The sequence below is a fragment of the Hylobates moloch genome, unplaced genomic scaffold, assembly GCF_009828535.3.
Source record: "Hylobates moloch isolate HMO894 unplaced genomic scaffold, HMol_V3 SCAFFOLD_18, whole genome shotgun sequence".
Taxonomy (NCBI): Eukaryota; Metazoa; Chordata; class Mammalia; order Primates; family Hylobatidae; genus Hylobates; species Hylobates moloch.
In genome coordinates this window covers 72,654,092-72,669,063 of record NW_026652293.1, presented here as the reverse complement: position 1 = coordinate 72,669,063, position 14,972 = coordinate 72,654,092, and the positions used below count along the sequence as shown (strand labels likewise).

General features: G+C 44.1%; 1 protein-coding gene and 1 pseudogene across 1 annotated transcript in view; one reads left to right on the top strand and one right to left on the bottom strand.

Moving 5' to 3' along the window:
- The window catches only part of FMN2 (formin 2), a 389,644-nt gene that overhangs the window by 330,593 nt on the left and 44,079 nt on the right, over positions 1 to 14,972 (bottom strand). The gene's annotated exons all lie outside the window — the stretch shown is intronic.
- LOC116457750 (26S proteasome non-ATPase regulatory subunit 2-like) lies at positions 826 to 4,125 on the top strand (annotated as a pseudogene).

Genomic DNA, 14,972 nt, shown 5'->3' with positions numbered 1-14,972 from the left:
TTTTTTTTGAGACAAGAGTCTTGCTCTGTGGCCCAGGCTGGAGTGCAGTGGCACGATCTCAGCTCACTGCAACCGCCGCCTCCTGGATTCAAGCAATTCTCCTGCCTCAGCCTCCCGAGTAACTGGGACTACAGGCACATACCACCAAGCTCGGCTAATTTTTTGTTTTTTTTTTTTTTTTTTTTTTTAAGTACAGATGGGGTTTTACCATGTTAACCAGGATGGTCTCGATCTCCTGACCTCGTGATCTGCCCGCCTTGGCCTCCCAAAGTGCTGGGATTACAGGTGTGACCCAATGTGCCCGGCCATGCTATTTTTTTAAATCATTTTGAACGTGGCATATGTAGATCCTATCCTTCAGTTACACAATTTACACCTGGGAAGAAGAGTGATCATATGTACCAACAGATGTCACCCTCAAAGATCAGCTAATTGATGCATGCAGCTCAAAACCTGTCTCCTGAGCAGCCCTGTCTGCAGGGTATCGTGTCAAATGTTCTAGCATTCTAACGCTCATAACGCAAGATTTCTGCCTCGAACCTTGGCCTGGCTTTGGCTGCCATCTATTTTGAATATGAAAATTGCCTCATTGTCCCAGCACCCTCACTCATACCTGTGATTCCAGCACTTTGGGAGGCTGAGGCAGGAGGATCACTTGAGGCCAAGAGTTCAAGACCAGACTGTGCAACATAGGCAGAACTTGTCTCTACAAAAAATATAAAAATTAGCAGAGTGTGGTGGTATGTGCCTGTGCTCCTCGCTACTCGACACTCTGAAGCTGCAGTGTCATATAATTGCACCATCGTACTCCAGCCTGGGTCACAGAGCAAGACTCTGTCTCAAAAAAAAAAAAAAAAGAAAAGAAAGAAAAAGACAAATTGCCTCATTGTAGTAAAAACATTAGGTGCATTTCAAATACACAATACTAAAGAAAAAGTTTTTCCCCTATAAATATATACATATATATACTACAATGTACCCATGAAAATTAAAAAATAAAGGGCAGTGGCAGCGGAGATGGAGGAGGGAGGATGGGACAAGACGCTGGCGCAGTCCCGGCGGCCCCCAGCGGCACGGCCGAGAAGCTGAGCGGCAAGGAGCGGCGGGATGCCGGGCACAAGGACAAAGAACAGGAGCTGTGTGAGGAAGATAAACAGCTTCAAGATGAACTGGAGACGCTCGTGGAACGACTCAGGGAGAAGTACACATCCCTGTATTGACCAGCGCTGGAGGAATTGCGAAGGCAGATTTGTTCTTCTACAACTTCCATGACGTCAGTGCCCAAGCCTCTCAAATTTCTGCGTCCGCACTATGGCCAACTGAAGGAAATCTATGAGAACATGGCCTCTGGGGAGAACAAGCGTTTTGCTGCTGACATCGTCTCTGTTTTGGCCACGACCATGAGTGGGGAGTGCGAGTGCCTCAAGTATCGGCTAGTAGGCTCCCAGAAGGAATTGGCATCTTGGGGTCATGAGTATGTCAGGCATCTGGCAGGAGAAGTGGCTAAGGAGTGGCAGGAGCTGGATGATGTGGAGAAGGTCCAGCAGGAGCCACTGCTCACTCTGGTGAAGGAAATCGTCCCCTACAACATGGCCCACAACACAGAGCATGAGGCCTGTGACCTGCTTATGGAAAGTGAGCAGGTGGACCTGCTGGAGAAGGACATTGATGAGAATGCATACACAAAGGGCTGCCTTTATCTCACCAGTTGTGTGAATTATGTGTCTGAGCCTGAGAACTCAGCCCTACTGCGTTGTGCCCTGGGCGTGTTCTGAAAGTTTAGCCACTTCCCTGAAGCTCTGTGATTGGCATTGATGCTCAATGACATGGAGCTGGTAAAAGACATCTTCCCATCCTGCAAGGATGTGGTAGTACAGAAACAGATGGCATTCATGCTAGGCTGGCATGGGGTGTTCCTGGAGCTGAGTGAAGATGTCGAGGAGTATGAGCACCTGACAGAGATCATGTCCAATGTACAGCTCAACAGCAACTTCTTGGCCTTAGCTCGGGAGCTGGACATCATGGAGCCCAAGGTGCCTGATGACATCCACAAAACCCACCTAGAGAACAACAGGTTTGCGGGCAGTGGCTCTCAGGTGGACTCTGCCCGCATGAACCCGGCCTCCTCTTTTGTGAATGGCTTTGTGAATGCAGCTTTTGGCCAAGACAAGCTGCTAACAGATGATGGCAACAAATGGCTTTACAAGAACAAGGACCATGGAATGTTGAGTGCAGCTGCATCTCTTGGGATGCTGCTGCTGTGGGATGTGGATGGTGGCCTCATTCAGACTGACAAGTACCTGTACTCCTCTGAGGACTACATTAAGTCAGGAGTTCTTGCCTGTGGCGTAGTGAACTCTGGAGTCCGGAATGAGTGTGTCCCTGCTCTGGGACTGCTTTCAGACTATGTTCTCCACAACAGCAACACCATGAGACTTGGTTCCATCTTTGGGCTAGGCTTGGCCTATGCTGGCTCAAATCGTGAAGATGTCCTAACACTGCTGCTGCCTGTGATGGGAGATTCAAATTCCAGCATGGAGGTGGCAGGTGTGACAGCTCTAGCCTGTGGAATGATAGCAGTGGGGTCCTGCAATGGAGATGTAACTTCCACTATCCTTCAGACCATCATGGAGAAGTACTGAGCTCAAGGACACTTATGCTCGTTGGCTTCCTATTGGACTGGGTCTCAATCACCTGGGGAAGGGTGAGGCCATCGAGGCAAACCTGGCTGCACTGGAGGTTGCATCAGAGCCATTCCGCAGTTTTGCCAACACACTGGTAGATATGTGTGCATATGCAGGCTCTGAGAATGTGCTGAATGTGCAGCAGCTGCTCCACATTTGTAGTGAACACTGACTCCAAAGAGAAGGAGGAAGACAAAGATAAGAAGGAAAGAAGGACAAGGACAAGAAGGAAACCCCTGCTGACATGGGAGCACATCAGGGAGTGGCTGTTCTGGGGACTGCTCTTATTGCTATGGGGGAGATTGGTGCAGAGATGGCACTACGAACCTTTGGCCACTTGCTGAGATATGGGGAGCCTACACTCCAGAGGGCTATACCTTTAGCACTGGCCCTCATCTCTGTTTCAAATCTATGACTCAATATCCTGGATACCCTAAGCAAATTATCTCACGATGCTGATCCAGAAGTTTCCTATAACTCCATTTTTGCCATGAGCATGGTGGGCGGTGGTACCAATAATGCCCATCTGGCTGCAACGTTGAGCCAATTAGCTCAATATCATGCCAAGGACCCCAACAACCTCTTCATGGTGCACTTGGCACAGGGCCTGACACACCCTCTGCCCCTACCACAGTGACCGGCAGCTTATGAGTCCAGTGGCCGTCGCTGGGCTGCTCACTGTGCCTGTCTCTTTCCTGGATGTTTGAAACGTTATTCTAGGCAAATCACACTATGTATTATATGGGCTGGTGGCTGCCATGCAGCCCTGAATGCTGGTTACGTTTAATGAGGAGCTGCGGCCATTGCCAGTGTCTGTCCGTGTGGGCCAGGCAGTGGATGTGGTGGGCCAGGCTGGCAAGCCTAAGACCATCACAGGGTTCCAGACACATACAACCCCAGTGTTGTTGGCCCACGGGGAACAGGCAGAATTGGCCACTTAGGAGTTTCTTCCTGTTACCCCCATTCTGGAAGGTTTTGTTATCCTTCGGAAGAACCCCAATTATGATCTCTAAGTGACCACCAGGGGCTCTGAACTGCAGCTGATGTATCAGTGGGCCATGCATCCTGCTGCCAAGGATGGACACGGCTGCAGACTTCTGGGGGAATTGTTGCCTCCTGCTCTTTTGTTACTGAGTGAGGTAAGGTTGTTCAATAAAGACCCTTATCCCCCCCCCCCCAAAAAAAATATAAATAAATAAATATCAAAAGGTTTTCTCCACTTGTCCCATGACCCTGGGACCATGGCTCAGAAGTCTTCTTGTCCATCCATCTTCAGTACATATAATCAAAATACAATTAATATTTACCAAAACCTGAGGTAACTTTCAGATTCAAAATAGCTCGGTTCATTATAGTCTTTAATCTCAGTTATATTTTGACTTTGCACTAGCAGCTTTGTTTTTTTCAAAGACACCCTCTTTTCATGCTCCTGACTGGGTCAGTAGGAGCCTCAATATAGCCTAACTGGGACCATGAGAAGCTCAACATCAGAAAACAGTGATGACAATGAAGCCACCATACTCCTACCTACAGGCTTAAATGCAGCCCCCTTGTAACTTCAAAGCTACAGGGAGACTCTGATATATTTCTGATCTGCATCCAAAGCGCATCCCATCAGTTTGCGATCAAAACTGTCCTCCTCTCATGTAGCTACTTCAGAATGAATCAGTGTTGCCAAGTTTTTCACACATAGCATCATGGGAACTAAGTCTAAATTACCTTAGAAATTGTGGCTCCAATTCAGATTTGGCTTTGAGCATCTGGTTCCCCCAGGCCGAATGTCCCAACTCAACCACCCAACTTCTGAGGACTTCCCTCAGTAGCACCATGTGAGCCCTGTCCAACACGCCACATAGACACATTCTCTCCTGTCCTAAGAGTAGATGGTGAAATCCAGTCTCAGCAACTATCCTGTCCCCTTCAGTTCACTGCACAAAATGCAAACATAGGAGACCCTTAAAATTCTTGTTTTCAAAGTTCTCATTTCACCATGGCATTTAAAGTACATGGCTGGGCATGGTTGCTCACACCTGTAATCCCAGCACTTCGGGAGGTCAAGGCAGGTGGATTGCCTGAGGTCAGGAGTTCAAGACCATCCTGGCCAACATGGTGAAACTCCGTCTCTACTAAAAATACAAAAAAAGTAGCTGTGTGTGGTGGCAGGCACCTGTAATCCCAGCTACTTGGGAGGCTGAGGTAGGAGAATCGCTAGAACCCTGGTGGCAGAGTTTGCAGGGGAAGGAGTCTGCAGAGAGCCGAGATCGCGCCATTGCACTACGGCCTGGATGACAGAGCGAGACTCCATCTCAAAAATAAATAAATAAGGCCGGGCATGGTGGCTCACGCCTGTAATTCCAGGCACTCTGGGAGGCCGAGGCGGGTGGATCACAAGGTCAAGAGATCGAGACCATCCTGGCTAACACTGTGAAACCCCGTCTCTACTAAAAATACAAAAAATTAGCCGGGTGTAGTGGCACGCGCCTGTAGTCTCAGCTACTCAGGAGGCTGAGGCAGGAGAATCGCTTGAACCCGGGAGGCAGAGGTTGCAGTGAGCTGAGATCACGCCACTGCGCTCCAGCCTGGGTGACAGAGTAAGACTCCGTCTAAAAAAATAAATAAATAAATAAAATAAATAAATAAAATACTGTCGCCTGTTATTTTTCATGCAGATTTTTCATGCGGATTACTCATGCTAAGCTTCACTCTTGTCTTAGGCTGTCTTCCACCTTTGAATCTCTAGTATTTTCTTAAAAGTATCACTGACATCTTTTTCAAAGAGCCCTAAAAATGTCCAGGATTCTTCATAACACATTCACCTGACCCAGAAGTCAGGTAATTAGTTTGTTAAAGAAATACCTGTTACCCAACTACATTTACCAAATGCACAGGGCCATTAACTACCAATAATATGAGGAAAGTTAGACACTGTTTTAAATGAAAGAAATTTTCCTTTTCTAATAGAAGTCAGTGCGGCATGGGGAAAAAGCAAACTGCCCCGAACAGCGGGAGACTAAGATTCTGGCTCTGTCAAAGCTATTTTGGACAGAAAAGTCACTTCACCTTTTGAGCTCAAATGTCCTCACTTGCCAATTTAAGAGAACTGGGCTATATTAAATACTTGCTAAGGTCTTCTTCAGTTTTGATGTTTTTATTATTCCCTCATAAAACAGCAAATTAGTCAAGTATGTACACTGTACAGACACATGGCTTGAAATAATTAGAAGAGGAAAATTCTTCCCATATCCTGGGATAGGCTATATTTGATAAGCAAATCAGGAAATACCTTGAAAACTTCTGCTAAATGGAGGAGACTTCCCACCCACCCCCCACAGCATTTAACCTGGACATCAGCTGTTCTACATATAAAATCCTGTAAATATCATGAAGTAAAATTACAAAGCACAGAAAGAGAAGTCACTCTCAGGAAAACAGCAGGCCCCAGCAGTCATTTTACAGACTGTATACCCAAAGGAGGAAACAGCTTTGTGTTCCAGTCTGCATGGATCTGTGTTGTGGCAAGTTAGGGTCAGAGACAGCCAGAAATGCAAAAATGCAGTTGAAGGTTTTGTGCTGATAATGGAACTTCAAAGCAAGGAAGAAAATGAACATAATTTTCTTGTGCTTCAGTGTATTCTGCAAAAGGAAAATAAAAACTATCTCACCAGGCTTGTAATGAAGATTAAAACAGTTAATAATTGTAAAGTGCTTAAAACAGAGCCTGATACGTAGAAAGCTTAATGTGTTTTTAAATACTGAAAACAGTTTTGTTTTTTGTTTTTTTTTAAAGCACCAATACAAAAAAAACTGACAATGACCTGCAAACTGGTTACGCACTGGAATGGGAACCATGATTAGCAAATCATTCACATCCAGAGGAAGAAAGAAAGTGAGAGTAAGCCAGTGCAAGCACTCACCTTCATGCAATCTTAGCCAGCAGACCACTCACCAGGCCATACCCTCCAGCAGCTTACCAACTAAAACCAATCTATCTAACCAACAATACCTGTAGGCATCCTATCCGAACCCCCTCAGCCTCCAGACCTTGAGAATCTTGGCTCCCCTCCTTTCTACCATTCACCCCCTCTGGTCTTCTGACTTTGTAGCCTACTCTTTAAATCACCCCTTTAGGCTGGTATCTTCAATTCCCACCCTCACTAACCTTCCGATGCATCTACCTGGGCAAAAAGCCCAAGTGAGCTGGCACAGAAGCTCTTGAGCTAATCATACACGTGGACTGACTACACCTCCCATCTTCCTGCGGCACCCTACACCCCTCGTCTCCAAACCTCAGCCTGCTGAAATCTGGGCAGCGCTCTCAGCGCTCCACTCGAATTCCTCTCCACAAGGGTATTATCAGTAGCTTTCAGTCTTTATCTTGATCTCTTGGCAACACTGAATATCACTTAACGCTCCTTCTTTCTTCTTAAAAAATATCTTTTTTGTCTTTATCATTCTCTTTGTAGCTTTTTTCCCCTAATTGGGTAAGTATTTATCTATACGTCAGTCTCTTCTTGCTTCCCACTCTACTGGCACTTTCCAGAGCATAATGGCTTCAAGTATCTCTACACACTGAAGATTTGTCAGTCTCTCTCCTCCTAGGCTCTCTCTCCTGACCTCAGATACAAATAACTAATGGCCTTTTTGTATATATATAAAGAAGTATCCTCAAATTCAGTAGGATTTTAATTGAACCAGTCATCCCCACAACCTGCTCCTCATTGTGAATTTTACACAGTGTGAATTGCATCACCCTCTACCCTAGTGCTCAGATCAGAAACCTGGACATCCTCCTCGTCTCTGCCCGCTCCCTTACCTTTATGTGAGCAACCAAATCCCCAAGGCTTCTCACGTCTACCCTCCAAGGCAGCGCTTCGTAAAGTGTGGTTCCCGGATTGGCGTCATTGGCATCACCTGGGAGTTGTTAGCAATGCAAATGCTCTGATCCCAACTCAGACCAGCTGGATCCGAAACTTGGGGGTGGGGCCAGCAATTTGTGTTTTAACAAGCCCTTCGGGGGATTCTGACTCTTAGAGTTTAAGATTAGTAGGAGTAACAATATTAATCCAAGTATAATTAGAATCTGCCTTTTATTTAATCCCAAATTTCTTTCCCAAATATAAGTAAGATTATTTTATTAATTAACTATTGTAGTATTATGAGAAGAAAATTAAGATGTATGATTTGTTAAAGGAAAAGCTCCAATTCTTGTACTAGTGCAACTCCCTGGATACTTGGAAGTCTTTTAAAAGGGGGAAAAACAAATCGTGTGACCACATGTGATTTTTTTTTTGTTTTTTGAGACAGAGTCTCACTCTGTTGCCCAGGCTGGAGTACATTAACATAATCTTGGCTCACTGCAACCGCCAGCTCCTTGGTTCAAGCGATTCTCTTGCCTCAGCCTCCCAAGTAGCTGGGACTACAGGCATGCACCACCATGCGTGACTAATTTTTGTATTTTATTTTTAGTAGAGATGAGGTTTCACCATTTTGGCCAGGCTGGTCTTGAACTCCTGACCTCAAGTGATCCACCTGCCTCAGCCTCCCAAAGTACTGGGATTATAGCCATGAGCCACCGTCCTTGGCCCACATGTAATACTTTTTAAAAATAAAAGGATTTTCTACTACCTAACTCCTTCATAGTTGAGGGCACTGGTCTCTCCTGGATGGCTGCAACGGTTTCCTCAGTGTCTTCCAGCATCCTAACCACAAACACAGCACACCCCTTAGTCCATACTTCCCTAACACCCAGAATGCTCTCTCTAAAACATGCAACTGACCACATCACACTCCTCCACCTAACACCCTCCAGCGGCTCCCTACTGCTCCTGAGAATAGGGTTCACTTCTTAAACGTTTCTTCCAGAAGCCTTCACAAATGCCTCTGGGTCCCAGGCAGCATTTCTCTTTTCTTTTTACTTTTTTTTTTTTTTTTTTGAGATGGAGTCTTGCTCTATTGCCCAGGCTGGAGTGCAGTGGTGCGATCTCAGCTCACTGCAACCTCTGCCACCCGGATTCAAGGGATTCTCCTGCCTCAGCGCACACGACTGCACCTGGCTAATTTTTGTATTTTTAGTAGAGACAAGGTTTCACCATGTTGGCCAGACTAGTCTCAAACTCCTGACCTCGAGTGATCAGCCCCTTGGCCTCCCAAAGTGTTGGGATTACAGACAGGTGTGAGCTACCGCCCCTGGCCGCAGTACTATTTAAGACGCCTCTTCTGTCCCTCCTCTACACTGGGCTCCAGGCTCCGGGCATCCTTGACCACTCAAAACCTCAAAACTCTTCTATCACCCTTTTTCAACTAATGTACCACCGTATCTGTTCACCCAGTAGCCCCTTTCCACAGTAAGCTACACAAAAACAAGAAAAGGCTCGATATTTTTCATAGAAAAATTCCATAAATATTGTGTGACTGGCTGGTGGCTACACATGGTTAGAGACAGAAAGAAAAGCTCATAGAATAAATTCACTATCTATATATTACATGAGTATAGAGCAGGGGCTAGCCAACTACAGCCTGCCAGCCAAATATGGCCAGGTGCTCGGTGTTGTAATACAAAGTTTTATTAGGAAACACAGCCGTGCTTATTAGTGGTGTATGGTCCGTGGCTGCTTTTATACCCCAACAGTGGAGTTGAGTAGTTGTGACAGGCACCGTAAAATATTTACTAAAGCCTAAAATATTTTCTATCTCGCCCTTTACAGAAAAACTTGCCAACCCCTGATCTAGACAATAAGGGTAATAATAGGAGAATAAATCTTCTTTCAGATTTCCAAAGTCCGGTACAAATTGGGAGGACCTAAAAAAAAAACAACAAAAACAAAAAAAAAAACCCCTTTAAGCTCCTGAATTAAGTGATGTTTCCTCTGTACGGGGTCCCTTCACTTTGCCATAGAGTCCCAATTTTTTTTGAGACGGAGTTTCGCTCTGTCACCCAGGCTGGAGTACAGTGGCACAATCTCAGCTCACTGCAATGTCTGCCTCTTGGGTTCAAGCGATTCTCCTGCCTCAGCCTCCCTAGTAGCTGGAATTAGTGGTGCCCACACCAGGCCCAGCTAATTTTTGTATTTTTAGTAGAGATAGGGTTTCACCATGTTGGTCAGGCTGGTGTCAAACTCCTGACCTCGGGCTCCGCCCGCCTCGGCCTCCCAAAGTGCTAGGATTACAGGCGTTAGCCACCGCACCGGGCCAGATTCCCAATTTTATACTCCTCCTGGCTCTTGAGAAAAGGAAAAGGAGGTCAGAAGAAATACAAGTCACATCAATAGAACTAATTAATATTCAGTGCATCTACAGGAGAAAGACAAGAAAAGAAAATCATGAGAGAAAAGTTGAGCTGAGTCACCCCTTTTAATAGAAGTCCATCATACAAATTCAAAATGAATTCTGAGTCAGCCAACACTGTTTGCCAAATGGGTGATTAAAAAACAGTACCAGTCGTGAAAGTCAAAATGGATATCTAAAACAGCATAATCCTCTTAAAGGAGGAAAAAACAGTCATGAAGGAAGTATGTCATTGTCTTAAAAAGGGTGATTGCCATGAGCGTGTTTTTTAAAAATCTATTTTTCTAAGCTTCAATTAACTTTACTGCTGGAAAGCATTCTAAGATCCATAAAACTACTGACTGGTAGCACTTCCCCTGAGCTCAGAAAACTTCATGGTCGGGGGAATAATAATAATTATCATTACTACTTTTGCAACAATGCGCTTGAATTGAGCATAACAGGGGGAAAACATCACCCGTTTTGCCCTCTGAAATAAGATACATAAATGGCAACACTTATTATAAATTTATTAAATCACGTATTGGATCAGAAAAATAAAATAATCTCAAAATAGGCTTAAACATAATAATTTCCAACTATGCTTAAAAATACATATGCGCTTAAACACATATGTATAAAAACTTGGATACTGATTACTACAAGATCCAGTCATACAAACATTTACTGAGTAGTAACTGGGGACAAATTACTATAAATTGATTAAAAAAAAAAAAAAGACACATGACCAGGCACGGTGGCTCATGCCTGTAATCCCAGCACTTTGGGAGGCCGGGGTGGGCAGCTCACCTAAGGACAGGAGTTCAAGGCCCTCTGGCCAACATGGTAAAACCCCGTCTCTATCAAAAATACAAAAATTAGCTGCACATGGTGGCATGCACCTGTAGTCCCAGTTACTGGGAAGGCTGAGGCATTAAGAATCGCTTGAACCCCAGTGAGCCAAGATCGCGCCATTGCACTCCAATTGGGTGACAGAGTGAGACTCCGTCTAAAAAAAAAAAAAAAAAAAGAAACACGACAAAGTCCTTTCTAAAATGATAGAATCCAGAGAATTAACAATTTTTAAAATATATATTAAAAGCCTTCTTCACACTGAACTATCTGACTACAGAGGGGACATAATTTGACCCACTATACAATCAATATTGTGGTAAAGAAAAGTTACCCATATGAGGCAATTTTTTTCAAACCATGTAACAAGTGCACAGCCTTCAAAGAAAGAAATCAAGTAGGAACTTCTGGATACATATCCACTTATTATATTCTTTATGAAATAAATCAACTTCATAACTAAAAAAATAATACTGGACTGGAAAATATCCCTTAGAGAAAACTCAGTAAGCAGACTTCTTCCTATTAATATGTATTGACGGTTCCCATCAATGATTATACCCCACAAGAAATTATCCAATGAAGAAAATAAAACGAACTCTTTGAAAGAGAAGAGCAATGTTGTGTAGCAAAACAATCTCCAGCCGTCTCTGGTTCCTCCCTGTCTTAGGAATTCTAGATGAAATGGAGGTCCCTATTCTTTGGTGAGGTGCTAGGGAAAGCAAAACGTTTCGTTCCTCCATGCCACGTTATCTGTCAAGTATGCCAGACACTTGCACACATACACACAGAGAGCTAAATAAGTACAACATATGTCAATATTCAAATGTAATACTTCTACAGACTGACCTAGGGAAAGCATGGAGTCACTACGGGATGGTCATGAACATAACACCAAGTGGGCATGACAGATTTCCCTTCACAATTTGTAGCTACCTCCCTGTAGCTTTCCCTACTCTTTCCATTTCCCTTCCACTCCATCCAGAAAGATGTGGGGGCATGAGGGTTGGTGAAGGAATGTGGTAATTATAGCAGTAAAACTAAGTAAAATGGATTGAGAAAGGAGGATGGCAATAAGCCCAGAAGAAGAGATCCAATACAGAGTCAACTTCCAGTCTAATTAATTCCAGAACAGAGCCAGATCCCATCCCTTCTCCCATCTTCTCCCTCTCCAAGTGTTTTCTTTTCTCTCTCTTTATTATTATTTTGTTGTTGTTGTTGTTGTTGTTGTTTGTTTTTTGATGAGACAGGGTCTCACTCTATTGCGCAGGCTGAAGTGCAGTGGTGCAATCGCAGCTCATTGCAGCCTCAACCTCCCAGGCTCAAGTGATCCTCCCACCTCTCCAATAGCTGGAACTACAGGTGTGCACCACCACACCTGGCTAATTTTTTAAATTTTTTGTAAAGACGGAGTCTTCCTATGTGGCCCAGGCTGGTCTCATACTCCTGGGCTCAAGCGATCCTCCTGCCTCAGCTTCCCAAAGTGCTGAGATTACAGGTGTGAGCCACCGCACCTAGCCCAAGTGTTTTCAAGATTATCAAATATAGGCAACCTTTGATCATTCAAGACAATTCACTGAATAGATTCTCCAGTTCCTCCTCACTGCAGTCATCATGGCTTTCCTACAGCTCTCTTCTTTACAAAATCAAGGCATATTTATTAAACAGTTATGCCTGATTCTGTAATAAGAACTTGAAAAGCAATAATATTAAATACCAATCACTAATAATTACCTAGCATTGATGATGTGCTAGACATTGTGCTAAATGCCTTATAAATTAATCTCATTTAATCTTCAAAACAACTCCAGAGATTATTAGACATGAAAAATTTTAATGTGACCTTGGGTAAATGTTTTCACCTCTTAAGTAGGTGGAGGAGATGGGATTAGAATCCAGTCTAAGACTAGAGTCCACTCCTAACTACTCTGGGGAGATCTGTCAGGTAAACACAAGGACACAGCATTACATTGTTCAAGGAACCTTCACACAATATTTAATTTGCATTCAGGTGTTACAGGGTAAATAGCCAATTATAACATGTGTAATACATCCTTCGAGAGAGAAAATGCAGACTGAGATGGCTAAAGAAGATGTCTGGGAGGGAATGGCATCTAACGCTGAATAGCATCCTATGAGAAAGAGTGGAGCCTAACTGGGAAATAATAGTGGCGAGCAGAAGTAGAGGTGCCCACAGAGCCCCAGAAGTGAGAGAAGACATGGACAATTAGGGAAATCAATAACACTTCAGTGTGGCAAAAGAGTTTGGAAAGGAAAGTGGGTCAGGAGCGGTAGAAGTGGGAAAGTATTGAAAGGCAGAAGGAAGACCATGGAGATCCAAAGAAGCTGGGGTTTATTCTGACAGAGAAACAATTAAAATGGCATGGCCAGGTGTGGTGTTTCATGCCTGTAATCCCATCACTTTGGGAGGCCGAGGCAGTAGACTCACTTGAGCCCAGGAGATCAAGACCAGCCTTGGCCACATAAGGAGACCCGATCTGTATTAAAAAAAATTTTTTTAATTAGCTGGTCATGGTGGCATATGCCTGTAATTCCAGCTATTTGGGAGGCTGAGGTGAGAGGAACGTTTGAACCCAGGAGGTTAAGGCAGGCAGTGAGCTGTGATCACCAAACTGCACACCAGCCTGGGTGACAGAGCAAGACGCTGTCTCAAAAAATAAAATAAAACAACATGATCAGACATATATCATTAGATTTCTCAACCTTGGCACCACTGACATTTTGCACTGGGTAATTCTTTGTTAGGGGAAAGAGGGAGTTGTCCTGTGCATTTAGAATGCTTGGCAGTGCCCCAGTCTCTACCCACTAGAAGCTAGTTGCACCCCTCTCCCCACTGTGACAACCCCAAATGTCTTTGGACATTGTCAAATGTCCTCTGTAGGGCAACATAACCCTGGATTGAGAACCACTAGACAAGACTGAGGAGACCGGACTGGAAACCAGTAACAGGCAAACCCAAGAAGGTAATGAAAAGGCCAATGTGCACAGGAAGGGGACTGTTGTGGGATAGGGGAACGGGGGAGGGACAGCATTAGGAGATATACCTAATGCTAAATGATGAGCTAATGGGTGCAGCACACCAACATGGCACATGTATACATATGTAACAAACCTGCACGTTGTGCACATGTACCCTAAAACTTAAAGTATAATAATAATAAAATTTAAAAAAGAAAGAAAAAAAGAAAACACAGGAACACATAAAACATAAGTATTTGCTAAGGAAATAAAATACAATGTTGAAAATGGCAAAAAAAAAGAAAGAAAGAAAAGGCCAATGTGATCATCCAAGCCAAATGATGACTGAACCCGAAAGGTGATTTTCCCAATCCGCCCTCATACCGCGACCTTCTAATCTAGCCCTCCATAATCATCTAGAGAGTATTCCACGTCCATCCTGAGCATAACCCGCTCCACTTCAGAAGCCCATATCACCCAGGGGTATCAGCATCTACCCCTCCTCATCACAGACCCTGATGAACCTCCTTGGTATAGCCTTCACATGTCAAGGACTTTACCACATGGTCCTCTCTCTGCTTCTCAAGATTGACTCTTCTACATTCTGTGGGACATTAAGTCCCAGCCAACACCCTGAGCTTCTCAGTTCTAATCACAACAGGCCTACCTCTCCACCATGGACTAATCTTTGGAATGAGTAGAACACCTCCACCTCTGAAGTCTTAAACACCAATATCCTTCCCTCTGGCTACAACCACCAATGAATTCATTCTCTCTATATTCTCACTACATCTAATTATTCTCCACTGTCCTTAAGAACTTTAATCTTTTGATTGGTCAACTTTCTCTTAATTTATGAGATTTATTTGCTCATGATTTTACATATAACCTATGGTCTATGCCAGAAATATCAGTTCCCTTGCCCTTGAGGTATAGCCTCCATAAAGTTCCAAATAATCACAAATTCTAGATGTCAAAAGAGAATGATCATTCTCTCTGAAACCTGTTCCCTCTTTAGTATTCTAACTCTTTAGTAGCATATCCCAGAAATGTGAACCAGAAACTCAAAGAAATCATCTACTCCACTTCCTCACATCCAATCAAATGGCAAGTCCTGTCTGTTCTAAATCCTAAAGATTCCCTATAGCTGGCTCTTTCCAATCCCATGCCTCTGTTTCAGTTCAGACACTCTTC